At 32.1% G+C, this 9,357-nt stretch overlaps 1 long non-coding RNA gene across 1 annotated transcript; it reads right to left on the bottom strand.

Moving 5' to 3' along the window:
• Nucleotides 1-4,490: 4,490 nt before the first annotated feature.
• Nucleotides 4,491-9,100, bottom strand: LOC115979529. The gene is made up of 4 exons (XR_004089076.1): nucleotides 8,949-9,100; nucleotides 8,439-8,626; nucleotides 5,636-5,673; nucleotides 4,491-4,568 (listed from the first exon to the last, which is right to left on the bottom strand). It is a non-coding gene; the product is annotated as an uncharacterized LOC115979529 (long non-coding RNA).
• Nucleotides 9,101-9,357: the final 257 nt, after the last annotated feature.

Genomic DNA, 9,357 nt, shown 5'->3' with positions numbered 1-9,357 from the left:
GGGAGTTCTTCTAGGATAAGTCACATATTTGATCGCCTTATCTATTAATAGTAGTAATAATAACATTAATTCTTGGTAGTGGCCCTAAGATATTCATTCAAATCATTTAGATTTGAAAGTTGTTGCAATAATTGTGTCATTGTGTGAATTTCCAAAATAGCCCCTTTCATGGCCAGATGATTTTTTATTTCTTACCCTCTATATCTATTGCCTTTCATATTTTGGTTAAATGGATGTCAAGGAGGGAAAGTGTTGTTTTTCTTGTGATTTAGAGTGGAGTGTCATTCTCCCAAATTTCAATGGAGATGAGTGTAATTATTACCCTCTTATTTTTTTTCATAGATACAAAATGCTCTCACATTGATTGTTCATAATTTTGTTTAGGTTTCAAATCCCCTCTCTCCCATTATACCTATCAAATTATTAAAGGAAAAGAAAAACATAAAAGGGTGTTGCAGTGCTCATGGGTGGCTGGGTGGGTGCTACATTGTGGTGGTGGTGTTGCAATGGCCGAATTTGCCATAGTAAGCATTGTTGTTCCATTTTTTGTATTTCACTTTATATTTTACCAATCATCATACATTATATGTAATTTCATATGAAAGTAACAATTAGTCACAGCTTACTAAATAAGATAGTTGTTGATAGGCCAAAAATGTATTGACCCCTTGTAATGAATTAATTGATTTATTAGTCAAGTTTATTAATTAATCAAATTAACTTGCAATTGTACGTGGTAGTACAAACAAATCACCAATAAACTAAAGTATGTAGTGGAAAATAAATTAACATGGTGATTGTTTACAAATAGGGAAAACCTACAAGGTAAAAACCCCACCGGGTGATTTAAGGTCACCACTCCCAAGAATCCACTATTATGAAAACAAGTGATTACAAGTAAAGGAATCTCAGTACCTTATACCAACCTATAGTTAAACTCTTACTCCAATACCCAATTGGACTTGTTCTGTTATGACAATCTCTCATTTTCAATGCACAGCTTCCAGTACATGACTAACCAATTGCACGGATCCTAGTACACGACTTGATCACCAACTTGAGAAGGATGTTGGCTGCAAAGTTCTTCAGTTTATTACACAATGAAAATCATAAAGTTGCTTAGTCACAAAACCCTATGGTGTATAAAACATAGCAACTTCTTTAAGAAAAAGAAGAACTAGGGCAAAACTAGGTTTCTGGTCACACTCTTCTTCACACTATCGAATTATGCTCTTGTGTAACTTTTGTAACATTTTACAGCCCTTAAAATAATCCTTATATATATTTAGAGTTGTAAGAAAAGAAAGCCTAAACATACATTCACGGATTGGATGAAATTCATCTTGAAAAACTGAACTTCATAAACCTCGATAGATAGCCATCTATCAAGCTAGTTGTCGAGCCACGGGCTTCAACTACTTTTAAACCTCGATAGATACTAGTTATCGAGTTTTAAAATTCTACACTTTCTCACTTGATTCTTGGACAAACTTGCATGGTTTTAATACTTGAACTTGAAACCTTGCTTCTAGAAGCATTAAACACATCCTAGATCTACGCAATTACAAATAAAATGCGTTTTATCAAAGAATTAGCCAATTACATAAAATAGTGACATATGTTCCTAACATTGAATCACATATGTCCTAATAGATGTGTAAATGGAGTATGGTAAAGATTGTGATTTTTGAATAACTCTTAGATTTATGCTACTAGGAACTGACTTTAATGACAAAATTAATCAATTTTCCCACTTGAAAAACTCACAAGGAAATTTGAAAGTGATTAATAAATTTTACACATAGGCACAAAGTCTATTTATTAATTGCTGCTTAACTATAGCTTATGCTAGTGTGACCTTATTTAGAAAGAGTAAAATTCACCTCCTTCTTCAAGCATGTTTCCCTAATTTCATGATAGGAAGGTGGCATAAGGCCAATTCCAAATCTATATCGAGACCATATCAACCATTCACACAAGCTCTAGATTTTTGATATAATTAAAAGGAATGGCACTAACTAGAGTAGAAGAATCTAGCAATTTGTTGGATCAATTTGTCACTTTCTCCTTTTTCAAACATCTGTTTCATTGTTGCATGCTTTGTTTTTGTAACAAACTTATTCATGGAGCCTATATATGCGGATACCCTTTCCTTTTGATGAATATAGTTGTTGTACTTAATCCAAATCATCATCATTACCATCATCCTCTTCTATAGTATTCAATCTCCTTCTTTGATTTTGATTTTTTTGATTTTTGATTTATTTTTTATTTTTTTAAAGTCTCTTCTGAATGGGCTTTCAAAATACCCCTACAACGAATAATTTTGCAATAATCAGTCTGACTACTGAAAAAAAAATTTACAAGGAGGAGATTTGAAAGTAATTAAATTTTGCTGGGGTTGTGTAACACATTTTGAATAGGCACAAATTCTATTTAATTATTGCCTCTAAATATTTGGTGGAAGTGACAACGTTGAGAATGCATTGTTGGGCCTAGTTGTCTTTTATAGTGAGAACAGACTAATACTGGCAGGGTTGTCTTCTTTGAATAGGAGCAAATTCCAATTTGCTGCTTAACTATAGCCTATGCTGGTGGTGACCCATTCGGTGGAAATGCCCCATTGAGAATAGTTGCTTAAGCCTAGCTTCTTTCATAGAGTGAACAGTGAACAGACTAACAATTATTTGTTTTGTAATTTTTCAAGATTATTTTTCAAATTTTGACTACTGAGATTTTTTTTTTTTTTTTTAGACGGTTGGGATGTTACCAATTTATTGTGAATTCCAGAACCCGTGACAACAGCCATACACCCATATGCTTTAACTTACAAGTTTGCAAAGCTCCACTAAAGTTCAAGAACTATTTACCAAAAGGAATTCAGTAAAATAAAATAAAAATTAAAGTTCTGGTAACTATCTTATAAACTAAACCTGAAACTTCAATAATGGCATCTTCAATATGTCAATAGTAAAACGAAATTTCGAAAAACATTACAAGCACCTCCTCAGTCCATTATGATAGTCCAAACTTGCAACTTCTAAAAAATTGAAAATATAGAGAGAATATAGTGATCTTGACAAGTCAACTAATATCCAAAATCCCAATCAGGTGAATTATATATGAAGAGGATAAAATATGGCTTGATGGGCCTGTTGTAATGGGCCTGACGGATCTGGTTCTATGGGCCGATATGGAGGAATAGCCGATCATCTACTACTATAAAAACCCCAATACCCTCGCAAGTGAAGGTACGCATAATTTACCCTCTCTAACACTCTAGAGTTGTGAGAATAATTCTAACTTGACCTTCGGAGGGTATTTGGCCGGCACCACACCGGTGCTCTCTGAGGTCTTCTATTATTTTGTTGTGCAGGTCTACTTTGAGTCGCGAGTGCTGTGTGACCTATTGGTGATATTTTCGACATCATCAATATATATATATATATATAGTACAACTATCTACTTGAGGTATCAGTCTTAAGCCTCTATCAGTCCCCTATTCTCCTCTATCATTCTTTGTTTTTGTCATCTTAAAATAAAATAATTACAGATCCATTTGTTTTTTTTGTGTTAATCACTATAATGTTGACTGTTTAGTATTAATGGTACGTAAATTTGTTGGTTTTTTTTTTTTTTAAAATAATTTGTCGCACCCTATTATTTCTTTTCAAGTTCCTTAGTTTCAGTCATCTTAAAATAAAATAATTGAAGACCCATTTGTTTTTTGTGTTAATCACTATAATGTCAATTGTTTAGTACTAATAGTAGATTTGTTTGTTTTTTGTTGATTTTAAAATAATTTGCTGTGCTCTATGATTTCTTTTCAAGTTACTACAACAAAAGTGAACTATGGTGACAAAACATTTCATCACAATATGTCCTTATTTCGTCACTAAATACATATGGTGACGAAACAGCATTTGTCACCTAAGCTCCGTCACAAAATGTATTGATGACGAAAATGTTTCGTCACCAATATAAAAATGATAGGTGACGAAATTTTTTCGTCACCAATAAAAAATGATAGGTGACAAAAGTTTTTTGTCACCTAATATTTTCATCACTAAACCTTATTTTCAATGACGAAATATTTCGTCACCAGATGTATTTTTTTTTTCCCAATTTCAATTGATTAGGTGACGAAGTTTTGCGTCACCGATTTTTTTTAAGTTCAATAGATCAGGTGACGAATTCTTTTGTCACCAATTTCTGCTTATAGTCAGATATGGCGACAAAAATTATTGTCACCAATTTTTTTTTCTATTAATATTTTTTACATTTACTTGACATTACATTAATCTGTTCATTTCTAACCAAATCCATAAAAAAAAAAAATAATAATAATAAATAAACATCCATTCATTTCTAACCAAATCCATAAAAAAAAAAAAAAAAAAAAAAAAAAAAAAAAAAAAACATCCATACAATCTAAAAATGCAATAAAGATGTTCACAAAGTAATTACAACCATTTATATACAAATGATGTCTTAGCTTCCAAACTTTATAGAAAATATTTGAGTTCAAGTAGTCCACAAAAGCTATCGTTTTGCCACCAATCCTATATCTGCACAAGTATAAAGGAAAATATATCAATAACAAACTTGACTGCAAACCTATATCCCTGATAAGATGTACCACAACAAAAAAATATTATTATTAGTAAAACAATGCAGAAAATATCCACAGAATACCCAATAACAAACTAGACAAAATAATCATAATGCAACATCATATGAAGCCAAACTATCAAAGAAAGAAGGCCCACAACATTCTCATCAAATAAAAACCAAACCCACATTACAAACCATAGAGAAATCATAAAGAATGCAGAAAAATCCCAATTAAAACAAAACAAATAAAGTGAAATCCAAAACAAAAACCCAACCACCATCATAAACACAAACCCAACCACCACAACGAAAAAAAATCCAAACACCACCAAAACAAAAAACCCACTACCAATTAAACAAAAAACACAGCCACCACCATTAACACAAAAACCCAGCCACTATCATAACAAAAAACCCAGCCACTATCAAAAACAGCCATTAAACAAAAAACTCAGCCACCACCATAAAAAAAAAAAAAAAAAAAAAAAAAAAAAAAAAAACCCACCACCACTATTAAACAAAAAACACAGCCACCACCATTAACACAAAAACCCAGCCACTACCATAAACAAAAAAGCACAACCACCACCATTAAACTAAAAGCACAGTCACCACCATTAACACAAAAACCTAGCCACTACCATAAACAAAAACCCACCCACTATCATAAACAAAAAACTCACCACCACCATAAACAAAAAACCCACCACCACCATTAAACAAAAAACACAGTCACCACCATTAACACAAAATCATAATCACTACCATAAACAAAAAACCCAGCCATCACAATAAACAAATAACCCGCCACCAACATTAATCGCCATATAACACCATGCAAGTCACCTGCTTGCTCCAAATCAACAACCCACAAATATATCAAGCATCACCAATTTCATTAAACAAGTTTAAATAAGATTTTCAATTCAAATCAACGTGTAAAATTCAGTTTAAGTTTTAGAAGACAAAACCCTAGAGCAAAAGAATTTGGGACTAGTCTTAAAAGACCAAAAATCCTTACCTCAGCTTATACTTGCAGAAAGCCAAGGAAACTCAACCCTGCACAAATGAAAGTTCAACACAAAGTTTAATGGTCATAAATAATTATAATAAGTCATAAGGCTTGGTTGGCCCGCACAAGAAATCTATTTACTTTTGAAAGAAAACGTAGTTGGGGGAAAAACCATTTAAGTGGGTAAACTTTGGTTACAAAAAAGAAATTGCACCAAAAACTTCATAAACAGAAAAATGTATCCCAAAAGTTTAGCGCCTGTTTGACAGCCCTACTCAAACACAAAACTACGCATTTTAAACAACATAACACATTTTTCCACACACTTTTTCACCCGCACATATATCAAAAACACTCAAACTAACTCACCAAATAGGCCCTTACAATCCAAAGAAAAAAAAGGAGAAACAAACACTTAAAAGCAATCATTGCTAGGGGTTCAAGTGATAGCTCAATGGTAATGGCATCCTTTGTAGTGTCTCATGTAAGTTGTTCAAATCCCACCTCTCCCTCGCCCCACTATCTACCTAACCCAAAAAAGAAAAAGAAAAAGAAAAAAAAAAAAAAGCAATCATTACTGATGGTCTTGAGGAGCTGCAGAGAATTTGGGCGTACATGATACTGGTGTTGTTATTGGATATCCTATGGAATTCAGCATTTTTTGGGTGGAAGGTGTTGTTCTCAATCACAAGGAGACTTAACAGCAAAGAATTTTTCACTTCACTTAATGGAACCTAGACGAAAATATGTTCCTTTATTTTCTGCAACAGTAATTCCACTAGAATGTCATTTTAATTTACTCAAATTGGTAGATATTGAAATCAAACTTTACTTGATAGGTAAGGACTAATGATCAAAGTAACTAAAAATGAGAAATAGAATAGAAATATTGTCATGCTAGCCCATCTCCATTATCATTTATCATATACTTCTTTTCCATCCCAAAAGAAGCAAGCAGGAAATATAGAGACTCACTTCACTGATACATGGGTATACATATGCTAGATTACAAAAAAGCAATATCAGGAATGCGAAAGAGGATTAGCAAAAAAAAAAAAAAAAAAAAAACGAAAGGTATAAATATAAATATTTTTTTAATACAACAAGCCTCACCGAAAAATGAACAAACAAACTTGTCTAGGTTCTATTCAACTTGAATTATCATCACCATCATCGTCATAAAGTTAGTTCTGCCAAACTCATCAGTCGGGTTTAGGTTAACGACAAAATTAAGTGGATGCCATGCCCAGTAATTAGTTTACCTTGCTTTTTTATGTTTTAACTCGTGCCTTCAATTCAAGGATTCATGAACAAGAATTGAAGACCAAATAAATCTATATATATATATATATATATTGGAAAAGGAAAAAAAAATGATGTTATTCCATGAGTTTAATAGTATTTGGGTATAATATTCTTAAGCTGTGCACATGATGCATGTCAAAAAAAAAAAAAGAGAGACGTGCTTTGACTTTACAAATCAATTATATATATATATATATATATATATATATTAGGATAAGGGATGTCATTTACAATGTGCAATGCATGTTAGAGTTTTATCCAAGAATTTGACCTTAGCTAAAGTTCTTCTAACATAAGTTGACATTATTGATAAATATTGCTGTATCTTTGTTTTGACTAAGGGATTAAATTTTCCTCCATCTTTATCAATGGCCTAATTGTATTAGGTTCTTTTTCCATTTCGTGAAGCATAGAAGTAATAAGATTAGTTTTTTTTTTTTAATTAAATAAAAAACCCAAAAAAGGTTTCTTGGTGTAATTACGCTTCTACTTCTAACTACTCCAAAAAGGTAAGAGTTTGAATTTAATCCACCAGCACCCCATATGGGGGTGGCCTCAGCTTGACTCCCTCCCCCTTTAACCAGGAAAAAAAAAAGTTATATAGAAAGATAAGAATTTCATGCAGACTTTCGAGATTAATAGCTACTGGCATTTTAATACTTAATGTAAGGAATGTAATTGGGTGGCGTCAAGCATGAAAATCTCATCTGGTTTTTTTAATTATCTTTTGCTAATTATAGAAGTCTATTCAAAATTCGTGTAATGATTTTAATTATAAGAATGCCAAGTTTAAAGATTGTAGGTCCCATAATAAGAGCACATCTATTAGGGGGAAAAGTGTAGTTTTATGGCTAAGTATAAACATTGACAATTTGACAATGACAACGTCCTCAGCCCCAAAAAAAAAAAAAAAAAAAAAAAAAAAAAAAAAAAGGAGGAAATATATACTTTTAACAGGTAGTTTAAAAGTGATTTTCTTTGTGAAAAAAACTGATGTTTAAGCCATTTCTGTGTATTGAAAAATCTAACAATACAAACATTGGAATTAAAGTGTAGGGGTAACTCCAAACATTAATATACATTTCTTATCAAAATCAAAGTGCAAGGGGACACTCATACATAGTTTCAGTATGCTAGATTCCTACTGAAAATGCTGAAAGACATTTCTTCAATGCAACACCATATTATTATTCCTCCCATCTTTCAGAATTTACTTCAAAATAACGAAGCATGCACCTACATGGATCAGAACAAGGATAGGACTAAAAATATAATAAATTAACCAATCTGAGAGGTTTTAGTTTTGCAGTGCCACTCATTCCAATTCAGTACTCTCTAATGTACACATTTCGTTACCAAATCAGTTTGTACCATCTATTAGAAATGAGTCATTACACATGATTTTAACCAGTCCAAGTGCTTACTAAAAAGGGAGGAAAAGGCAAGAAAGAAAATATACATATTATCACAAGCATATCAAAGAACTTGAAGAAAAGTGCATCCTTACAGAGAAGCAAAGGTGTTCAGTGCTGATAGTCATCCATTCCTCAAAGACTTTATGTCCTATTTTGTAGAAAGCCTTTGGTGCAAATCATCAGCCAATGCCTGCCTCAAGCACTCCCCGTGATAATAAAACGACTTCTCAGCGTCAAGTACCCTAGGTGAACCCCCAGTCTCATCCGGCTCCCTTGCAATCTGACACAAATTATGCAATCAGCCTCAAAAAAATAAATAAAAATTTAATCTTTAAGGTCCCAGAAAAACCCAGATTCAGCATCAAACAAAAACTAACAAAACGCACAAAAATTAAACTTAAAAATCTAAAATATTAAGTCACAAAATTGCATTTATTTAATAGACACATTTATGCACACACATGAAGGGCAAAAAATTATAATAAGCAATGTACAGAATCCATAATGATATACATAGAATTGCTGTTGAGTTTAAATATTATAAAATCAATAGGGATTGTTGTTCCATATCTCAAAAAATCAATAGGGAAAGACTCCATTACCTTCTCCAATCCCAAAATCTATGTCCTAAAATTAACACCCTCTCTAATCCCAAAATCAACATCCTGCTAATCCTGAAAGAAGAAAAAATAATCCACAATGTCACCAAGTTTAACATGAGAGAGAGAGCTTACCAGTCTTTTTGAGAGGCTGAGAGGCGTGAGAAAGAGAGAGTAACGGTTTTTTGTTTGCACAAATAAAAAAGAGAACGAATTAAGAACGGTATTTAGATGTTTTTTTTAGGTTTTTTTTTCAAATTTGGACACATGACTTTTTTCTTATTAATAGAACTCATAAAAGTGTATTTTTAAAATTTAGTAATCACATGAAAAAATGGTAAGAGTTGACTTAAGAAACAACACTTAAAAAGTATTATACATAAATTTTATCCAATAAAAAATAATTAAAAAA

The sequence above is a fragment of the Quercus lobata genome, chromosome 3, assembly GCF_001633185.2.
Source record: "Quercus lobata isolate SW786 chromosome 3, ValleyOak3.0 Primary Assembly, whole genome shotgun sequence".
NCBI classification, from domain to species: Eukaryota; Viridiplantae; Streptophyta; class Magnoliopsida; order Fagales; family Fagaceae; genus Quercus; species Quercus lobata.
Note: the sequence above shows the minus strand (reverse complement) of the source record. Positions and strands in the feature narration are given on the sequence as shown.